Here is a 23506-nt window from a genome sequence, read left to right on the forward strand (position 1 = left end):
TCCTAGGAGATTATTGGTGCAAGTACCAGAGTCCCAAAACTGGAAAACCTAAAGTTCTGGTGTCTATAGGCCAGGAAAGGAAGAGTGTCCCAGCTCCAGAAGAGACAAGATTCTTCCTTCCCTTGCCTTTCTGTTTTATTCACATCTTCAGCCAACTGTATGGTACCCACTCACATTGAGTGAGTGTGGATCTTCTTTACTCAGGTTATTGATTCAAATGCCAATCCCTTCTAAAAACATCCTCACAGACATACCTAGAAATAATACTTTATCAAGCATCTGAGCATCCCTTAATTCAGTCAAGTTGACACTTAAGTAAACCATCATAAGTCCACCCTTTGTCAACTTGGCACCCATACACATCTCCATTAACGACACTTGATTTTCAAATAAAGAGGATAATAAGGTCCTAGCTTCACATAACACAATATAACTGTCTTGTTTAGAACTTAAAATATATTCATTCTTTTCTCATAAGAAGAGATAAAGTCCTTCCGTGATGTTTTCTCTTTCTCTGAAATCCCATAAACTTAATACTATGATATAACATCACCGATAATTAAATACTAATATAAACTCAATACATCTTCTGTTACATAGTAAAAGAATAAGAGAGAAAGGAAAACAAGTATATGTACCTAATATATGTATATATGTCCAAAAAGTGGAATCTTAACAAAATAGGGAGGAAATACTCGTGGAAATTACAGCCCTCCTTTCTGTAACTGGTCATGTGGTCATATTTGCTATTTATAACTACCTTCTTGTACTATCCAGTCTGTATTCCCTTTGCTTTCATCAAGTACCTCATCTGCTTTCAAAGAGGTAGTCTGTCCCTTATCAGAGCTCAAGTGCTGTGCTGGGAGCTCTGTTGCTCCCTTCAGAGCTGCTGGCTGGTACATTTAAGTCTGCTGCAGCAGAACTCACAACAGCCCCTTTTCCCAGGTGCTCTGTCCCAGGAAGGTGGGGCTTTATTTTTAAGTCCCTGATGGGCTGATGCTTTTTTTCAGAGATGCCCTGCCCAGCAAAGAGGGAGTCTAGTGACAGTCTGCCTGCAGAGGCGCTGCTGAGCTGCCACCATCTTGATCCAGCTGCTGTGTAAACTTCCTTGCAATTTTGTTTACACAGGTAAGGTTAGAATGGCCTCAACAATGGCGGACACCCTTCATCCCTCCGAGCTTGACCGTCCTGGGTAGAGCTCAAACTGCTGCACTTGCTGCAAATTCTCAAGCCAGAGGGTTTCAGTTTGCTGGTCTTTGTGGGGGTGGGACCTGCCGAGCCAGATCACTTGGCTCCCTGCCTTCAGCTCCCCTCTTTTCAGGGGAATAAGCAGCTCTGTCTGTTCCATAGATAGGATGTAAGAGATATAAATGACAAGATGTGTGACCTTATGGAACTTGGAATATAAAAAGAAACTTAGCATCCATGGAAACGTTCCTGTATAATGTAGCATTGAAAGTAAAACCATTAGCATGTACAAACTGTTATTAAAAAAAAAACCAAAATTTTATACAACTTTTTTATTTAACGAACACTTTTAGGTCTCTACCATGTTTTAGAAACTATGTTAGTGACTAGAGATTAAATAGTAAACAATTTGAATATGGCACTTTTATCTAAGAAGCTTACAAACAAGGAAAGAATGAACAAAAAATAATCTTTACAAAACAGTGTGATAAGAAGGAATGCACACTATTCTATGAGAGCACTACCATGAATAGCCAACATGTTCAGGACCATCAGGGAAATCATCACATAGGAAAAATAGTCTCAATACAATATCTGCCATGAATAGATATTTTTTCGTTAAAAAGTTTTTTAAAAAAAGAACAATACATACAAAGACAGGAACTCAAGAGAGAAGCAGATAGAAATATGGCTGCAACATAAAGTAGTAGGTGGAAGGAATCTGGGGCTACCTTTAGAAAGAAAGGAAGTAATGTAACGTACTTAAGTGCTTAAATATTGGTATCTCTTGAACTTGGGTTTCAATCCTGAATTCAAATTAAACTAGCTATTTCACTCAGAGCTGCAGGGTAAAATATATCCATTCTGGTCATAGTTGAATCTCTAGAGCCTAGTATAGTGCGCATACTATGTTCAGTGGTTATAGGTTGAGTTTATGAAAAGGTATTAAGCACATATTCAGGGAAGAAATGAAAAGAAAACAATCTGTTCCTCTTGGATCAGCCAAATCATCTATCTCTAAATAGTCTGTCTCTAAACAGAATAATCAAGAAACTTGCAAAAATCCATGGGCTATGGACTGAATGCTTATGTCCCCCCAAAAGCAATATATTGAAGCCTTACTTTTCACTATAATAGTATTTGAAGGAGGAGCCTTTAGGAGGTGAATAAGTTAAAATGAGGCGATGAAGGTGCAGCCCTCATGATGTTATAAGTGCCCACATAAGAAAAAAAAGAGACCAGTGTTCTCCTTCTCCACCATGTGAAGATACAGCAAGACAGCAGCCATTAGTAAAACAGAAAGAGAGTCCTCACTTAGAACCTGACCATACTGGCACTCTGATCTCAGTCTTCCAGACTCCAGAACCGTGAGAAATAAATACAATTTAAGCTATCCAATCTATGGTGTTCAATTACAGCAGCCAGCACTGACTAAGACATCAATAACAGTTATTATCCCTGACTTCGGAAAGAAGGCAGAGGGCATCAATCAGGTTAAGAAACAAGAATTCAATGAAAGAGAAATATTGCACAGTCTTATAAAACTAAAATCCCATGACCTCAGGAGGCATGGTTTTAAGAGAGAATTGCTACTGGCCAGTACTTACATTTCCTTCCATCTAAAGAAGTAACATTCACTTCTAAAAGGAAATGTCAATGGCATTGGCAGTCTCATAAGCCGACAGGTAAACCACTATCCTAAGAAATAATATCCTTCTCCTGGCACAAACGTCAAAATCAAATAAGAATGGTTATGTTTTTTGGGTACACATGGACATATAGATGGGAACAATAAACACTGGGGACTACTATAGCAGGGAGAAGGAGGGGAGTAAAGCCAGAAAAACTACCTATGGAGTACTGTGTTCAATACCAGGGTGACGTGTTCAGTCATACTTCAAACCTCAGCAAAACACAATATTCCTCTGTCTCAATCCTGCACACATACCCTCTGATTCTAAAATAAAATATAAAAAGAGAAAAAAGAATTGTTAGGTTTAAATAATATCTTTAAATACATTTATGTTTAAATAAAGAAAATAGACATGGTAGATAAGAAAATCAATTTTGGAATCAATCTTAGGTCAAATCTCAGATTCCCCACTTACTAACTTCTTTCAGTTGTAAAATATAAATAATAAAAGTACTTTCCTCTTAAGATCATGTGTAAATTAAATGAAATAAGCACAAGAAACTTAACAGAGTGTATGGCACACAATAAATAGTAAATATTCTTTATATTATAGAAAATGACTTTCCACTAATAGGTAGACAGACATGTGCTATTATTTAACTCTGAGCTGCTATATAAATGTGATCTTCAGGCAGAATCTGTTCATGTGCCACAAGTTACTAGTTTACAGAGAGCTGTTGTACAAGGAAAAAATAATCTCTACCAATGTAAACTCTTAAATTTTAGTATCCTAAGGTGAAACATAGCTCCTATTAGACCTGGGGAATCAACTAGACAGCTTATTTTCTTACATTGGGTAAAGCGGGTAAGAATTCAAAGAAGAGAAATGTGGGTTTATAAGTTGGTACCTAAAGATTAATATTCTGATGCTGTAGTACACTTACCAATAATTTAAAAAGGAGCCAATAGTAAGTCATAGGCCTACTCTGTCCTACATTTTTACAAGTCACCTGTAAGAAAATTCAGATGATAAATTGGTCAAATCAGCAAAACAGCCACACAAAATAGCACAATGATTAACAGGATGCATTTAGTGTTACTCAGGTGTGAGTTTAGCTATCTTTAATTTTGAAAACCCATTCCTTAATGGAGGATGAAAATTATGACTCTGTCCATTATTAGCTTTGTGACACGGGCAGGCAACTTAACCTCATTTATAAATTGGAGGTAATCAGAGCAGTCACTTAATAGAGTTGTTGAGAAGATTACATAAGACTCCACATGAAGGCACTTGTTCTTATTTTGGCATATGTTTAACATTCAGTAAAAGTTATCACACACACACACACACACACACACACACACAAACACACACAAATCTTGCTTCACGATTGAAAAAAAGGATCAAAATAAATTAATGTTCACAGCCCTAACCATTTTTGACTTGGGGAGAGGGAGGCATGAAATAGAATCAAGAAAGAAGCAGCAGCAAATAAAAAGGGGATATACAATTGAAAACACTGTGAAAAAAGGGAGGATGGCCCTCAGTTGCAGGGAGAGAATACAAAACTAATAAAAGAACCCAAATGTTATATCCTGTTCAATTCAGGAAGCCATCCCCTCCTTGCTTGATTCACCTGCTCCCTGCTCATCTCATCATATAGAACAGCTAGCAGATAGTTCAGGATGACCTCCAAAAGTGATGAATTCATAAAGGTGTATGGGGAAATTGAAATGCAGCAAGGCTCTAAATATGATTCTTTAGAGAACTGGCTGTTGAAATGGTTTAATATTCATGTCTTTGTATCTGGCTAAGACTTGTGTTGAACTCTGAATAATGAAAATTTAGAAAGTCCAGATGTGTTTAGAGATGATAATGAAAAAAGACTCAATTGGTTAACTTTATAAAGCGAAGAAAAATATATAGAAATTGCTATTATTTTTCTGTATCTATACCATATTTCAAATTCCCACTTCAACATTCTTTGTATAACCACATGGTAATATAAGCAAAACCACCCTATCTGAAAGATGTCAGCACTTAACTCTACATTCAGTTTCCAGCAAAACAGAAAGTCAACATTTGTATAACTGACTAAATCAATTTTATTTAGACTACAGTGCATAGTTATCAAGTGAGAACATCAGTAACACTGTTTTAATTTTCTTTTTCTATTTCTACAACAGCAGTCATAAGATGTGGGCAAAAACATTCATGTGAAAGTTGGGGAAAGGTACAAGTAAGGACAACAACTAAATGGCTTCCAATAATTTCCTAGGAGAATTTTGCTTCATCTCTCCATTTGCTTCAACGTTAAAGTAAGGTTCATGAAATATATAGTCAATTAAGTCTTGTGTATGTATTAAGCAAATATTACCATGTGCTTAAATTTGCCCAATTCTGCTGAAGCTATTCACTTTTGAGAGAAAAATATAGATAAGAACAGATAGTTGATCAAGCGTGAGAATGTTGAGCACAGCTTTTTTGTGCTATATGAAAAATTAAAGATGGTTCCATATGAAATTTAAAGTAGTTTTTTCTAATTCTGTGAAGAAAGTTAATGATAGCTTGATGAGGATAGCATCGAATCTATAAATTACCTTGGGCAGTATGGCCATTTTCACGATATTAATTCTTCCTATTCATGAGCATGGAATGTTTTTCCATTTGTTTGTGTCCTCTCTTATTTTCCTGAGCAGTGGTTTGTAGTTCTCCTTGAAGAGGTCCTTCACATCCCTTGTAAGTTGTACTGCTAGGTATTTTATTCTCTTTGCAGCAATTGTGAGTGGGACTTCGCTCATCGTTTGGCTCTCTGTCTATTCTTGGTATACGGGAATGCTTGTGATTTCTGCACATTGATTTTGTATCCTGAGACTATGTTGAAGTTGCTTATAAGCTTAAGGAGATTTTGGGCTGAGACGATCAGGTTTTCTAATATACAATCATGTAATCTACAAACAGAGACAATTTGACTTCCTCTCTTCCTATTTGAATACGCTTTATTTCTTTCTCTACACTGATTGCCCTGGCTAGAACTTCCACTAAGTTGAATAGGAGTGGTGAGAGAGGGCATCCTTGTCTTGTACCAGTTTTCAAAGGCAATGCTTCCAGCTTTTGCCCATTCAGTATGATATTGGCTGTGGCTTTGTCATAAATAGCTCTTATTATTTTGAGATATGTTCCATAGATACTTCATTTATTGAGAGTTTTTACCATGAAGGGCTGTTGAATTTTATCCAAGGCCTTTTCTGCATCTATTGAAATAATAATGTGGTTTTTGTCATTGGTTCTGTTTATGTGATGGATTATGTTTATAGATTTGCATATGTTCAACAAGCCTTCCATCTCAGGGATGAAGCCAAGTTGATCGTGGTGGGTAAGCTTTTTGATGTGCTGCTGCATTCGGATTTCCAATATAGCCAAGACTATCCCAAGCAAAAAGAACAAAGCTGGAGGCATCACTCTACCTGACTTCAAACTATGCTACAAGGCTACAGTAACCAACACAGCACGGTACTGGTACCAAAACAGATATATAGACCAATGGACCAAAACAGAGGCCTCAGAAATAATGTCAGACATCTACAACCATCTGACCTTTAACAAACCTGATGAAAACAAGCAATGGGGAAAGGATTCCCTATTTAAGAAATGGTGTTGGGAAAACTGGCTAGCCATATGCAGAAAACTGAAAGTGAACCCCTTCCTTACAACTTACACAATAATTAACTTAACGTGGATTAAAGACTTAAATGTAAAACCTAAAACCATGGAAACCCTAGAAGGAAACCTAGCCAATACAATTCAGTACATAGGCATGGGCAAAGACTTCATGACTAAAACACAAAAAGCAATGGCAACAAAAGCCAAAGTAGACAAATGGGATCTAATTAAACTAAAAGCTTCTGCACAGCAAAAGAAACTATCATCACAGTGAACAGGCAGCCTACAGAATGGGAGAAGATTTTTGCAATCTATCCATCTGACAAATGGCTAATATCCAGAATCTACAAGGAACTTTAACAGATTTACAAGAAAAAACAACCCCATCAAAAAGTGGTCTAAGGATATGAACAGACACTTCTTAAAAGAAGACATTTATGTGGCCAAAAAACATGAAAAAAAGAAAAACTCATCATCACTAATCATTAGAGAAATACAAATCAAAACCAAAATAAGAAACCATCTCACACCAGTCAGAATGGCAATCATTAAAACATCAGGAAACAACAAATGCTGGAAAGGATGTGGAAAACTTTTACACTGTTTGTGGGAGTGTAAATTAGTTCAACCATTATGGAAGACAGTGTGGCTATTCTTCAAGGATCTAGAACTAGAAATACCATTTGACCCAGCAATCCCATTCCTGGGTATATACTCAAAGGATTATAAATCATTCTATTATAGAGACACATGCACATGTATGTTTATTGCAGCACTATTCACAATGGTAAAGACTTGGAACCAATCGAAATGCCTATCAATGATAGACTGGATAAGGAAAATGTGACACATATACACCATAGAATACTATGCAGCCATAAAAAGAATGAATTCATGTCCTTTGCAGGGATATGGATGAAGCTGGAAATCATCATTCTCAGCAAACACAGGAACAGAAAACCAAACGTCGCATGTTCTCACTCATAAATGGGAGTTGAACAATGAGAACACATGGACACAGGGAGGGAAACATCACACACCGGGGCCTGTTGAGGTGTTTGGGGCTAGGAGAGGGATAGCATTAGGAGAAATACCTAATGTAGATGATTGGTTGATAGGTGCTGCAAACCACCATGGCACATGTATAGCTATGTAACAAACCTGCACTTTCTGCACATGAATCCCAGAACTTAAATTATAATAAAAAGATGGGGAGATAATTATGATATAAAAATTAAAGAAGTTTTAATGAAGAAGAAGTTAATCTGGATTTGGGGGAAAAAGGTATAGACCTTGAATTAAAAAGTTAAAATAGGGCTATTTCTGGTAATTTGGACAGCACGAGCAAAGATACAGATGAAAAGCACCCTACTGTTTAATTTAAAAGCTCTAAGACAAATTTCATACTTAAAGTAATTGAAGATAAACTTAGATATGTAAGGTGACACGTCTGTGCATTCACTCATTTACATTCATTCAAAATTTCTTTAATAATGCAACAAATATTTATTGTTTAAAAGATTTAATATGGTATTTAGAGCTCCACAAACAATATCAGGGTGCTGAAGATTACTACCATAACCATGTTGAATTATCAAAGGCTGCCTCACACATTGCCACTGGAACCTTTGTCTCAGAGTTAATTAACCAATTGTAAAGTTTGTTGTTTTTTTCAGACTTGAAACTCTGCAGCATTTTACAATATTGTCTTTGTTATTCTTTCTGTAACTCTCGTCTTCCTTGCTTCTTGGTGAAATACACTTTGTTTTTATTCATCTATTATTGGTAGTAGTCTCCCAAGGATTCAGATATCAACTACCTTCTTTTATTTCACTAAGCACATTCCATAAGACATCCCATCTCTTTCCCCCTACGCTGTAAGCTACTTAAAGACAGAGACATTATTAGATTTGCTACATCCAATGAATCAGCGACAGGCAGAGATCAAATATTGATTAAATATTTGTTGAATATTTTAAAAAAGGAGCTTCAGGTAACGTATGTACTGCTCCCTTCAAAATATGTACAGTTGACCCTTGAACAATGCAGAGGTTAATGGCACTGACACACCGCACAGTTGAAAATCCATGCAAAACTTATGACTTCCCAAAAATGTAACTGCTAATATTCTGCTGTTGACTAGAGGCCTTACCAATAATATAAACAGTTAATACACATTTTGTGTACGTATTATATGTTGTTTTCTTATAATAATCTAGAGAAAAGAAAATGTTATTAAGAAAATTTTAGGGAAGATAAAATATATTTACTATTCATTAAGTGGAAACGTATCAACATAAAGGTCTTCATCCATGTGCTTTTCATGTTAAGTAGGCTGAAGAGGAAGAGAAAGAAAAGGGGTTGGTCTTACTGTCTCAATTGTCGCAGAGGCAGCAGAAAGTCTACAGATAAGTAGACACACATAATTCAAACCTGTGGTATTCAAGGGTCAACTGCATTTCCAGTTTTCTTTATTGAACTCCAGGCCTATGACCTAAAATATCTAATGTAAATCATTCAACCAATATTGAATGTTTATAAGGGAAAAGCATGCTCTATTCTACAATTATACAACGGTGAATAAAGGAGAAAAATGAGAACTTCTTTCATTAAATTTGCATATTACATATATGACTCTTCTTAAAAGCAAGGGGACACAGAGGCTAAGACTTAAATTTTGGTTCTGATTTGAAATTACTTGGAGAGATATGAACTGCTGTGAAAACATATGTCTTAAACTACCTCAGATTCCTCCTCAGTAAAATGGTGAACATAATGGTACCTGATTTGTTTGGTATTTTAAGAAGTAAATGAAATAATATAAGCAATGTAATTAGACATAATAAGGACTCAATTATTATTAACAATTGCTGCATGTGATGGTTAATTTTATGTTTCAAATTTATTTGGGCAAAAAGTGCCACAGTATTTGGTAAAATATTATTCTGATAGTGTTTGTGAGGTGTTTCTGGATTAGATTAACACTTGAATTAGTAATCTGAGAAAAATTGATTTTCCTTTCTGATGTGGGTGGGCCTCACCCAATCAGTTGAATGTCTGTATATAACAAAGGCTGGGTGGGAGAGGATTTTCTCTCTCTTATTGACTGGTTTGACCTGGGACATCAGTCTTATCCTACCTTCAGACTTAGACTAATTCTAGAACTTATATAATTGTCTTTCCTGGTTCTTAGGACTTTGGACTTGGACTGAGACTATACCATCGGCTCTCTTGGCTCTCCAGTTTGCTGAGTGCAGATCTGGGGACTTCCCAGCCTCACCAATTGCATGAGCCAATTCTTTATAATAATTTTCTATCATCTCTCTCTCTCTCTCTCTGTTTCTATCTGTCTACCTATCTTTCTATCTGCCTATTCTTTTTTTCTCTCTCTCTCTCCCTCTCTCTCTCTCTCCATTTCACTGGAGAAACCAGACTAATACACTGGAAATTATTAATTTTTTTTTACCTTTTCAATTGTCAAAATGAAACAACTTATCACAATAATTGTTTATGATTTTTATTTATTCTATGATGTATACCTTCCAGCTTCTATTTCCTCTTTGGCACAAATCTTTAGTTAGCTCAAAAAACCTTCACTTACATTCCAGACACTGTCCTGTGTGCTCAGATATTTGTAAACCAATAAGATATCATTCCCGCTCTGAAGAAAAGTGGATTCCAGTAGAAGTCAGAAACAGACAAACTATAAATATACATTTTATTCATATGTTTCTTTTAACACTATATTAGAAACATCTTTTAATGAATTATTTGATGTTCACTGAGCATCTCAACGTGCCAGGCATTGTTCTTGATAGAATATGAATACACAAAATCAGAATAACATCTGCTCTTATACTGCTTATGTTATAATTAAAAAGCTACTGAAATATACCAGATAGTGATGAAGAATAATAAATCTAGGAAAGAATAAGATCGTATTTCTCATTGTTCAACACCTGCTTATGAGTGGGAACATGTGGTGTTTGATTTTCTGTTCTTGTGTCAGTTTGCTGAGAATGATGGTTTCCAGAGTCATCCATGTCCCTACAAAGGACACGAACTCATTGTTTTTTATGGCTGCAGAGTATTCCATGGTGTATATGTGCCACATTTTCCTTGTCCAGTCTATCGTCGATGGGCATTTGGGTTAGTTCCAGGTCTTTGCTATTGTAAACAGTGCCGCTATGAATGTACCTATGCAACAATCCTGCATGATCAGCACATGTACCCCAGAACCTAAAGTATAATTAAAAATGTAAAAAAATATATGTATATTTGGAAAAACAATAAAAAATAACAATACAACAATAAAAATACAAATTTTTAAAACTAAAAAAAAAAAAAAAAGACTGTATTTCTGTGATTTGGCCTTGAAACCAAAGCACAGTTTTGATCTCCATACAACACACGGGTTGTTCCATTCTCATTCCCAAATAATACTTTACTTTTTCAAAACTACTACTTCAAGAGCATCACATTTAATCTCTCTCATAAGCCTGCAATGATTTCTTGAGATTAAACTTCATCACATGGATGGATGAACAGATTAGACAGATAGATGAATAAACAGATCATAGTTAGGTAAGTAGATATACAGATAGAATGCAAGCATTAATTGATAAGACAAAGGAATAGCTGTCTAATTATCTTATTAGTACTTACCCTGGGTTTCAGAGTCTCGGGTACAAGTAATATTTAATGGAAGATTGTTTTAAAATGAGCTACATTTTTCAAGCTATGTCATATTTCATAGATAGTGGGATTGGCCACTAATTATTTGCTTGAACCTTGTTCAATTAGCTTTATAAATATTGGAAGGTCTTCATAAATTATGGTCACTGGTTATCAGACATTTTTATGATTTTGTTATATGCATATATATGTAACAAAAATATATATTCTCAGATATTTCAGTGGAAAATTGAAAATGACTTTCACTTGTATAAGTATTTTCTTCTGTGTCTTCACATCCCATAGTCTTCCTTATTATTCTAATGTATCTACTTACGCAAATAAAGAAATGTATACTTCACCTAGCTAAGTTGTAGTATAATGTCTTTCTTTGGCAATCTTTTGAGAATTCTGCTTAAGAAGGGCAAAGTGAGTAAAGTTGTCCTATGTACATGAATCGTAAAAAGTCACTTTATTTTCATTTTATGTGTTTTAGATAATTTTACTTTTGTGGGAACAAGTGAAAGAAAATAAATGTAGGTCCTGAATTGGATGCAGAAGGGCTTTTGAAGAAAGAAATTATCTTAAAATGAAGAGAGAAGAATAAAACAAAGAAGGTTTTGTAAGGATTAACACTTGCCTGCTAATAGCTACCTCATGTAATGACTACTCATGTGCACATAAGAGCTAACTTCCTTGGACATTTTTGGATTCATTACAGCAGATAAGAACAAAGAGTGATACGTATGTACTACTTAAGCTTTAAATGAAAATATCTTTTTTTTAATAAAAAGAAACATATAATTCTTGGTTTATAATTAGCAACTTGTAGTTGTTAGGTATGACTATTTCTATGCTTTCTTCTGTAGAGATGTTCAGTCTTTTTTAAAATATAACAAGTAGTTTTTAAGAAGTTGCACCGGTGATGTTGAGCATTTTTCCATATACCCATTGGGCATTTGTTTATTTCCTTTTGAGAAATGTCAATTCATGACTTTTTCTCCCTTTTAGATGGGATTATTCATTTTCTAATTGTTGAGTTGTTTGAGTTCCTTGTATACTCTAGATATTAGTCTCCTGGTGGATATATATGAAATAATGAATTTCCTGCCATTCAACAGGCTGTCTCTTCACTGTGTTGATTGTTCCCTTTGTGGTGCAGAAGCTTTTCAGTTTAATATCGTTCTATTTGTTTGTTTTTATTTTTGTGTCTGTGCTTTTGAGGTCTTGGCCAAAAGGTAAAATCTTTACCTAAATCAATTACCTGAAGTGTTTTTCCTATGTTTTCATCTAGTAGTTTTATAGTGTGGGGTCTAATGTTTAAGTCTTCAATCCATCTTGACTTTTGTATGACATGAGAGGTAGTGATCCAGTTTTATTCCTCTTCATATGGATATCTAATTTTCACAGCACCATTTATTGAAGAGGACACTCTTGTATATTCTTGTGTACAGTTTGTCTAGAGCTGGGCTGTAGAGCTGGAAGGATATTTTAGCTGCTTAGCACTTGTTCGGCATCTGGGACCTAGCACAAACTACCTCCCTGTTAAAATGCCATCAGACTGTGTATCCAGGCAACTCCCTATGTTAGTTTCAGGACCCACAAGGGTCGAAGTGTTTTCCTGTGGCTAGGAATGTAGGAGTCCATGGTGGGAATGCTGGCAACTGGGGATCTTTAACTTATTGTTTCCCCAAATTGGTGAGGGTTTTCTAGCTCCCAGCTGAACCTGAACAAGCAGACTGATTCGTTTTTCTTTTCTTTCTTGCTTTAGGTGTTTTCTGTGACCTTTCTTTTAAATTCCAATGTTCTTTCTTGGGTGATCTATTCAAAGTATGACTACTCATTATGTCAATTCTTTTTAGTGGAGGAGGAGTAGGTAGCATGATGAGTTTTGACAATTGTATACAATCATACAATCACAACAATCAACAAAATCTATCACTCCAAAAATAACTATGAGCTTCTTTTACAGTAACTTCCCTGCAAACAAAACAAAACAAAAAATTAAACACCACTCATTCTTGGCAACCACTAAACTGCTTTCTCTACCTATAATTTTGTCTTATCTGGAATATTATATAAATGAAATCATGCAGTATTCAGACTTTTGAGTTGGCTTCTTTTATTTACCCTAATTCATTTGAGATTCATCCATGTTATTGTGAGTATTAGTATTTCATCTCCTTTAGTTGGTGAGTAGCATTCTTTAAGTAGAACTAATAGACATAAAAGTCTTATGAGAAGAGAGGCGATCATGCTGTTTATTCTACTCTAAAAGGTTCTTACCAAATTTGACATAGGAAGGCAGAACAAGATGGCAGAATAGAAGCCTATGTCATGTGTGCCTTCTGCAGGAACACAAAATCTTAACTACTATCATCTGCATATAGAAAAGGACCATAAGAACCAAATATCAGGTGAATAATCACAGTACCTAGTTTTAAATTCATCACTGAAAGAGGTATTGGAGTCGGCCATAGAAGCAGTCTTGACTCATTGACACCACCTCTCTTCCATCCCCAGCCAAAGGCCATGTGATGTGAGAAGTCTGTGTACTTCAGGGAGGGAGAGTGCAGCACTAGGAGACTACATTGAATGCAGTGCTTCCCTGCCTTATTGGAAAGCAAAGGCATGCTGAGCTTAGCTAGCACCCATGCATGGAGGGAGCATTTGAACTAGAACTAGTCAGAGATTAATCATCCAAAGGCTACAGAATACTCATTTTTCTCATCAACACATGGATTATTTTCAATGATACCAACTTGAAAAATTGAAATATATAGAAGAAATGGATAAACTCCTAGACATATAGAACCTCCCAAGATTAAACCATGATGAAATCCGCAACCTGATCAAAAAAATAACCAAGTAGCAAGATCAAAGCTAAAATAAATTGTTTCCCAGCCAAGAAAACCCTGGGATCCAATGACTTCACCACTGAATTCTACCAAACATTTAGAAAAAAACTAATAATAATCCTATTCGAACTATTACAAAAAAGAGAAGAGGAGAGAATACTTCTAAACTCATTCCAGGCCAGTATTACTCTGAAAGGAAAACCAAAGACACATCAAAAAAAGAAAACTGCAAGCCAATATTTCTGATAAATATTGACACAAAAATCCTCAACCAAATACTAGCAAACAAAATTCAACAATGCATGAAAAAATCCATCCATTGTGACAAAACTGGATTCATTTCAGGGATGCAAGGGTTGATCAACATATGCAAATTGTTCAGTGTGATACATTGTATCCACAGAATGAAGGACAAAAATTACATTATAATTTCAATTGATGCTAAAAAAGCATTTGATGAATTTTGACATCCCTTCATGATAAAAACCTTCAAAAACTAGATATCAAAGGAACATACATTAACATAATAAAAGCTGTAGATGACATACACACCACTACACACTGAACAGGGAAAAACTGTAGGTCTTTTCTTTAAGATCTAGAACATGACAAGGATGTCCACTTTCACCACTATTATTTAACATAGTATTGGAAGTCCAAGTTAGAGCCATTAGATAGAAGGGAAAAAAAGACACTCAACCTGGAAAGGAAGAAGTCAAATTACCCTTGTTTGCAGACAATATGATGTTATATTTGGAAAAAACAAAACACTCCCTCAATAGATCCTTATAAATTATATATAAATTCAGTACAGTTGCAGGATACAACATCAACATAAGAAAATCAATAGCCTTTCTATATGCCAACAATGAGCTCTCTGAAATAGAGATCAAAAACTAATCTCATTTATAATAGCCACAAATAAAATTAAATAACCAGGGATTAACTAAAGAATTCAAAAATCTCTATGATGAAAATTATAAAACACTGATGAAAGAAATTGAAGAGGACAAAAAAAGATGGAAAGATGTTCCATGTTTTTTCCTTGGAAGAATCTGTATTGTCAAAATGTTTACACCACCCAGACCAATCTACAGATTTAACATAATCCCTATCAAAATGCCAATGGCATTCTACACAGAAATAGAAACAAAAACTATCTTAAAATTTACATAACACCAAAATAGACCCAGACTAGCTGAAACTATTATGAGTAACAAGAAAAAAAAAAAAAAAAAAAACTAGAAGAATCACATTACCTAACTTCAAATTATACTGAAGAACTATAGTAAACAAAACAGTCTGATACTGGCATAAAAAACGGACACATAGACTAATGGAACAGCATAGAGGACCCAGAAACAAATCCACACACTTATAGGAAATTTATTTTTGACAAGGTACCAAGAACATACACTGGGGAAAAGATAGGCTCAAATGGTGCCAGGAAAACAGGATATCCATCAGCAGAAGAATGAAACTAGAGCCCTATCTCTCATCATATACAAAAATCAGATCAAAATGATTATAAAGTTAAATTTAAAACCATAAACTAGGAACCAAGACCAAAAAAACATTGAAGAAACACTCCAGGACATTGGTCAGGGCAAATATTTCTTGAGGAATACATAAAGCAAAGGCAACCAAAGCAAAAAGTGTGATCCATATTAAGTTAAAAGCTTGTGCACAGCAAAGAATACAATCAGCGAAGAGAAGAGACAACCCACAGAATGGGAGCAAATGTTTGCAAACTTCTCATCTCACAAGATATTAATAACCAGAATATATAAGGAATTCAAACAACTCTGCTAGAAAAAAATCCAATAATCAAATTAATAGGCAAAAGATCTGAATAGATATTGCTCAAAAGAAGACACATAAATGGCAAACAGACATATGAAAAGGTGTTCAACATCAGTGATCATTAGAGAAATGCAACTAAAAACTATAATGGAATATAACCTCAGCACAATTAAAATGGCTTATATCCCAAAGAAAGACAACAAACTCTGGTGAGGATGTGGAGCAAAGAGAACCCTTGTACGTTGTTTATGTAAGTGTAAATTAGTATAACCACTATGGAGAATAGTTTGAAGATTCCTCAAAAAACTAAAAATAGAGCTACCATATGATCCCGCAATCCCCACTTCTGGGTATTCACTCAAAAAGGGGGAAATTGGTATGTTGAAGGAATATCTATATTCCAATGTTTTTTGTAGCACTGTTCAAAACAGCCAAGATTCGAAGGCAAACTTAGTATCCAACACATTAAAGGATAAAGAATATGTGGTTCTTATACATAATGGAGTAATAAAAAAGCCATAACAAAAGCATGAGATACTATCATTTGTAACAACATGTATGGAACTGGAGATCATTATGTTAAATGAAATAAGCCAGGCACAGAAAGGAAAATATTGCATGTTATCACTTATTGGTAGGGTCCAAAAATCAAAACAATTGAACTCATGGAGATAGAGAATAGAATGTTGGTTACCAGAGGCTGGAAACGATATGGGGAAGGAGGGCTGAAAGGGATGTGGAGACGGTTAATTTGTAAAATAAAAATTATTAGAATGAATGCATGAAACTTAGTATTTGATAGCACCACAAAGTAACTATAGTCAATATAATTTAATCATACATTTAAATATAACTAAAAGAGTATAATTGGACTGTTTGCAACACAAAAAATAAACGGGATAAATACCCCATTTTCCACAATGTGATTATTTCTCATTGCATGCCTCTTTGAAAATATCTCATTTACCCCATAAATATATGAACCTATTATTTAACCACAAAAATTAAATATGAGAAAAATTGAGTCAGTTTATCAGTCAGGATATGCTAGATTATTCGGCAGTCACAAGGAATTCCTCATGATTTTTTTTGAGCACTAAACTTTCTTAAAAGCTTCATTGCCTTTTTCTTTCTATGTAAGTGTAAGTTTTTCACTTATTGAGCAATCTTCCACACTCCCTCAAATCCACCACCATCCCACCCTTCCCAGCATGTGGTAAACACTATTCTACACTCTAATTATATGAGATTAACATCTTCAGATATTAAATACGAGTGAAATTCTGCAGTATTTCTCTTTATATGCTAGGCTTATTTCCCTTCACATAATGTCCTCCTGGGTCTTCTGTATTGCCACAAATGACAGAATGTTCTTATACATTAGAATGACTGTAGTTAACAATATATTGCATATTTCAAAATAGAAAAGAAGAGGAAATTGTAAATGCTTTAACCACAAAGAAACAATAAATGTTTGAGGTGATGAATATGCTAATTACCCTAGTTTGATCATTATGCAATGTATATATGCATTGAAATACCACATTATACCCCATAAGTATGTACAATTACTATGTGTCAATTAGAAATAAAATGAAATTTTTAAAAACATAAGGCTTTTTATACGTTTGATTCCAGCCAGTTTCATGTGCTGATGCCTACAACTGTAATTATTTCCCAGACATTTCCTTTGGATTCATTGTACTTCATTGCTTTCCTGCCTCTGTACATCCCATCTGTCAGTCTAGTTTCAAAGACTTTGTGCCAATCATATTGTGGTGGAAAAGTCAAATATTTACAGTCACGTATCATTTAAAAATGGTAATATGTTCTGTGGAATCTTTTAAATCACCCAATTCACTGCCATCCCCATTATGTTCATTTAAAAAACAAACTAATAAAAAAACTATGGTTGATTTTTTAAAATTGCATTTTAGGTTTTGGGGTACATGTGAAGAATATGCAAGATTGTTGCATAGGTGCATACGTGGCAGTGTGATTTGCTGCCTTCCTCCCCATCACCTATATCTGGCATTTCTCCCCATGCTATCTCTCCCCAACTCCCCACCCCCTGCTGTCCCTCCCCTATTTCCCCCGACAGACCCCAGTGTGTGATGCTCCCCTCCCTGTGTCCATGCGTTCTCATTGTTCAACACTCACCTATGAGTGAGAACATGCGATGTTTTGATTTTAAGTGATTTACCTAGGAAGCCCAGTTCTTATTTTGCTATTGGCATTTTTATTATTGACTATTGATAAGCTACTCTGACTCATGTGGACATATACTACAAAGGAACAATGAAGCAGGATGAAAATACAGAAATATATTAATCAAGAAAATAATAATCACAATGGTGACTGATACTTAGGAGATATTTATTCTTGGAGAATGGTCTGAAGAGCTCTAGAGTTGTTTTGGTAAAAAGAATGATGATGTGTTGGCAATCTGAAAACGCTTTTCCTTTTAGGTCAATCACTTTGAATTGGGAACAACCATTACTTCTTTTAAAAGATGATCTTAAACCCTGGTCCACAGCAACTGTCCAATGATATTATGCTATGCTACCATTTTTTTATTAATGTGTAAAATAAACCTTTCCTCCTATGAAGAAAGCATAATGTTATGGAAAATTTCATCAGATTTAAAAAGAATGATTATGTATTTCTCGAAACACAAAGACGCTTTGCCTTGCCTGAATACAGGAGAATAAGGTCAGGGTATTAGGCAGCTTTAAACAAATCCTGACAACATGCCTAAGATCAACCAATGAATAGTGCAATTATTAGAGTTCCTCTGCCAAGTATTGTGAGACATTATACTACTGTAGTTGTAATATTATCATAATCTGACATTGTTTGTTCAATATTGTTTGGGATATTTTTAATACCTTCATAAGAGCTACGGATTTTGTTTCAATATTATATTGTAGACAATCAGTTGGGAATTACTGTCTTATAATACCTCTATTTGGAAGTAGATCCTATAATCCATATGCATACCAAGCCACAATTATTTTTCATTGGCATTTTACACACTTTTGACTGACAGACCAGCAAGGCAGTTGTGTTTTCTGGTGAATAATGTGGCTGGTGCACTGAAGGAAGCATAGTAGGCAGTGAGATTATCTTTTGTCTGCCTTTTTTTCATTGTATTTTATTGGTTAATCTATGCAAAAAGATGGAAAAAATCAGTACCATGTTTCATAATATTAAAGTCTATTCTCCAGCATTGCATTATTTTTGGCTTAAGATACAATGAGGAATTGTTTGGGATCTTGTGTGAATATTCCTTCCATTTAGAAGAAATAATTAAGAAATTATTTATCTTTCATTTACGTGGTGGGAAACACAAAGCTGTTAAGAAGACTGAAAGACCCTGTCAGGAAAAGAGCAACGCCACAAAGCACTGCTTTGTTGCATAAAAACAAGCTTTTATTAGTTCAGTTGGAAAAATGTGAATTAGGATAAAATGTCTTGGGGCTCAGAGGATGTTAATTAAAGTAAGAGAAATAATAGTCAGTGTTGAAACTTATGACTCATAGAAACATCAAATATAACTATCTTCTGTCATTTGCTTTTTGAAATATCCTCATAATTTTTATTTTAGTCTATTCCACATTTGTTTCATATTAGCTATTATAAAGAAAATTATTAACTTAAATTGTATCTATTAGAACTGGGAAATAGGATGAGTTGCTGAAAGATGAGTAACATTTATGATTTATAAAAAAAGAGGAAAAATGATTGCAAGTAAGAAAATTAGTAATAAATTGGTATGTTAAATAAACTGTAAATTTGTCAAAGTATCTCAAACAGTGTCCTCAAAGTAAATTCAACTACTTATTTATTTAAAGGGTTTACAAAAAAGATTTATGTACTGAGTAAATTGTTTAAAAAGCTATTTTTCTTGGGTTAACATATTTCCAAAATTGGGATAGAGAGATTAGAAAATTTTAAATTATTACTAAATTTTAGATCACTTTAACAGATGCTATGTTAAACTGTATGATAAATTAGGTTGAAAATTTTCAAAGGAAGTTTATGCTGCATATGTGCAGGCATCAAATCAACAGTATTAAACAAGCTATATGCACCTCCTTAATAATGATTCTATGCTTCACCACACTTGACACAATACTGGACCCAGATCACTATTTTTGACTGATATTAAATAAACCCTCTCTACAATTCAATTATAGGGTTTGAGCAAAAATCTCATTCAGTCTACTCTGCTGTGCCTCAAATAGAGTCTACAGACCACTGTCAGGAACAGAAGATTAGTGACAAAGTTAACTGGTTCATTTGTGTTCAACCAGTTAAGATTTGAGATCCAATTGATCCTTTTGAAGGGCCACATGGTTAGTGTGGGGAAGTGTCTCCAGTTTCTTCTTTAGAATCTGATGTATATCATTCAGTTAAGAATTTTGACTTGTTGCAGTATATCAGTATGCATGGCTATATATGACCTTAATGTATGGGGCAAAGAACAGCTCATATATATAGCAGTTCCCTGTATTACTTGAATTACCACATACCTAAATTTACCTAATAGTAGTAAAACTAGGTTTAGGAGATTATACTCTATTTGATATCTAGTCCATTGCATTATCCAGTATAATGTGCCTAAATATGGTAGCCCAAAAATAATTCATACCTTGGGACTTAGAGAGAAAACACTTTCGAAAAAAAAAAAGATTTTTTAATATATAATTAATATATATTTTTATATATAATGCTTTATGCATTAATTATATATCTAATATTGTATCTCCATAGAAAGTCCTTAATTTGAACATTTGATTTTCTATCTATATTTTTTTAGTATGTGAAAGGTTAAACTCTTCATCTATAAGAACAAAAAAGTCTTAAATGAATACAGACAAAATCTAATATAAGAAACTTGTGCAATGCATCTGTTTCTATATAAACTTTGAAGGTTTTTACTACAGTCTTACACATATTAAAAGTATGAGATCTTAGAAAAGTGTTATTTGAAAATCATTTTTTCTAACCACATCTGATCAGATTTTTCTAAGCTGATGTGAAATATCATAAAGCATCATATTCAATTGAATCAATCATGTTGTATCATGTTATTGTCTCCTAATCCAAAATAAATGAATGCAATGAAATTGAGCATGACACAAGGGAAGAGAGTAACCAGAAAATTTAAAGACTTTGCAATGAGAAACAGTGAGGCAGTAGATCTATAGTCCACTGGGTAAAATGCCTATCTAGTTATGCTTAAGAAAACTTTATTTTCTTCGAATCACAAGGAAGAAAAACAAATATAACACTAAAAGAAAGTGCCAAGAGTCAGAACTCTTTGCTTAGTAATTCACTCTAGATATGATTATCAAGTCAACAAACATTCACTGATCATCTACTGACTACTGTGTGTCAGTCATCATGGTCTTTATTCCTTAAACCTTGAACTAGAATCCTTATTTATTTGTACTACAGTTATTTTTTAAAGCATAAAATAACAAATAATCAGGAGAAAACTTCTGTGGGTATAAAGTAAGACAAATTAAAACATAAAAACATAAGGCTCCACAGGTATCAAAAACTCAATCCAGACTATAGAATTTATTATTTTCAGAATATATTATTTTCCTTGATTTTTTCATAAGAGTTATATGAACAGTTTTGATGAGTAGTGAATATACATCTATATGTATTTAATGTCTATATTATATGTTATATGCATGAAATAAATTTGTCATTGCTAGTTGAGGGAACAAAAAAGTATTCCATGAAAGATCACTGCTTGCATTTCTAACAAATAAGCTAATCACTTCTCTAATAGCCAACACTTCATTTTGTGAATTTTCATGACCATTAATACATTTTAGTTAATTTGACTCTTCTAAATATCTTTGAATGACATAGGGGAAAGAAGATCTTTCAAAGGGTTTATATAGATCAATCTCTTTGTATGGCCAGATAATATGTGAAGTTTGTTTTTTTATAATTTGTAATTTTAATTTTTGTGAGTATATATTGTGTGTATATATTTATGAGGCACATGAAATGTTTTAAAAGAGGCATGCAATGTGTCATATTCACAACATGGAAAATGCAGTTTACATCCCCTCAAGGATTTATATTTGGTGTTATCAACAATCCTTTTGTGCTCTTTTAGTTGTTTTTAAATGTACAATTAAGATATTACTGAAAATAGAAACCCTGTTGTGCTATCAAATCTTATGTGTAATTCATTTATGCTATTTTTGATATACATTAATAATCCCCACCTCCCACTCACCCTATTACTATACTTCCCAGCCTCTGGTAACCATCTTTCTACTCTCTATCTGTATGTGTTCAGTTGTTTTGATTTTTACATCCCACAAATAAGTGAGAACACGAGATGTTTGTCTTTCTGTGCCTGGCTTAGTTCACTTAACATAAGGATCTCCAGTTCCATCCACGTTGCTGCAAATAACTGAGTATCATTCTTTTTATGGTGAAACAGTACTCCATTGTGTATAAGTACCATATTTTCTTTATCCATTCATCTGTTGATGGTCACTTAGGTTGCTTCAAACCTTGGCTATTGTGAACAGTGCTGCAACAAACATGAGAGTGCAGCTGTCTCTTTGACATACTCATTTCCTTTCTTTTAGGTATATAGCCAGCAGTGGATTTGCTGGATCATGTAGTAGCTCTATTTTTAGCTTTTTGAGGAACCTCCAAGTTGTTCTCCATAGCAGTTACACTAATTTACATTCCCACCAACAGTGTACAAGGGTTCCCTTTTTTCCACATCTTCACTGGCATTTGCTCTTACCTGTCTTTGGATAGAAGCGATTTTAATTGGGGTGAGAAAATATCTTGTAGTATTGATTTGCACATATCTGATGATCTATGCTGTTTAGTACCTTTTCATATGCCTGTTTGACATTTGTATGTTTTCTTTTCTTAAATATCTATTAATGTATTTGCCCAGTTTCATATTGGATTATCATATTTTTTCCTAGCTTCTGATATATACTGATTATTAATCTCTTGTCAGATGGATACTTTGCAAATATTTTCTCCTATTCTGTGGGTTGTCTCTTGACTTTGCTAATTGTATTCTTTGCTATGCAGAAGCTTTTAAACTTGATGTGATTGTTTTTGTCCATTTTGGCTTTGGTTGCCTGTGCTTCTGGGGTATTGCTCAAAAAATATTTACCCAGACCTATGTCCTGGAGATTTTCCCCAATGTTTTCTTGTAGTAGTTTCATAGTTTCAGGTCCTATATTTGTCTTTAATCTATTTTGATTTGATTTTTGTATATGGGGAGAGATAAGGGTCCAGTTTCATTCTTCGGCATATGGATATCCAGTTTTCTCAGCACCATTTATTGAAGAGGCTGTCTTATCCCCAGTGTATGCTCTTGGTACCTTTGTCAAAAATCACTTCACTGTAAGCACAGAAATTTATTTATGGGTTCTCTATTCTGTTCCATTAGTCTATGGGTCCATTTTAATGCCAGTATCATCCTGTTTTAGTTACTATAACTCTGTAGTATAACTTTAAGTCAGGTAATGTGATTCTTCCAGTTTCAGTTTTTTTGCTTAGGATGGTTTTGACTATTCTGCATCTTTTGTGGCCCCATAAAAATTTTAGGATAGTTTTTTTTTTCTATTTCTGTGAAGAATGTCATTGGTATTTTGATAAGGATTGCTTTGAATCTGT

This window comes from Aotus nancymaae, unplaced genomic scaffold (genome assembly GCF_030222135.1).
Source record: "Aotus nancymaae isolate 86718 unplaced genomic scaffold, 86718_ANA_hifiasm-v0.15.2.pri h1tg000004l, whole genome shotgun sequence".
NCBI classification, from domain to species: Eukaryota; Metazoa; Chordata; class Mammalia; order Primates; family Aotidae; genus Aotus; species Aotus nancymaae.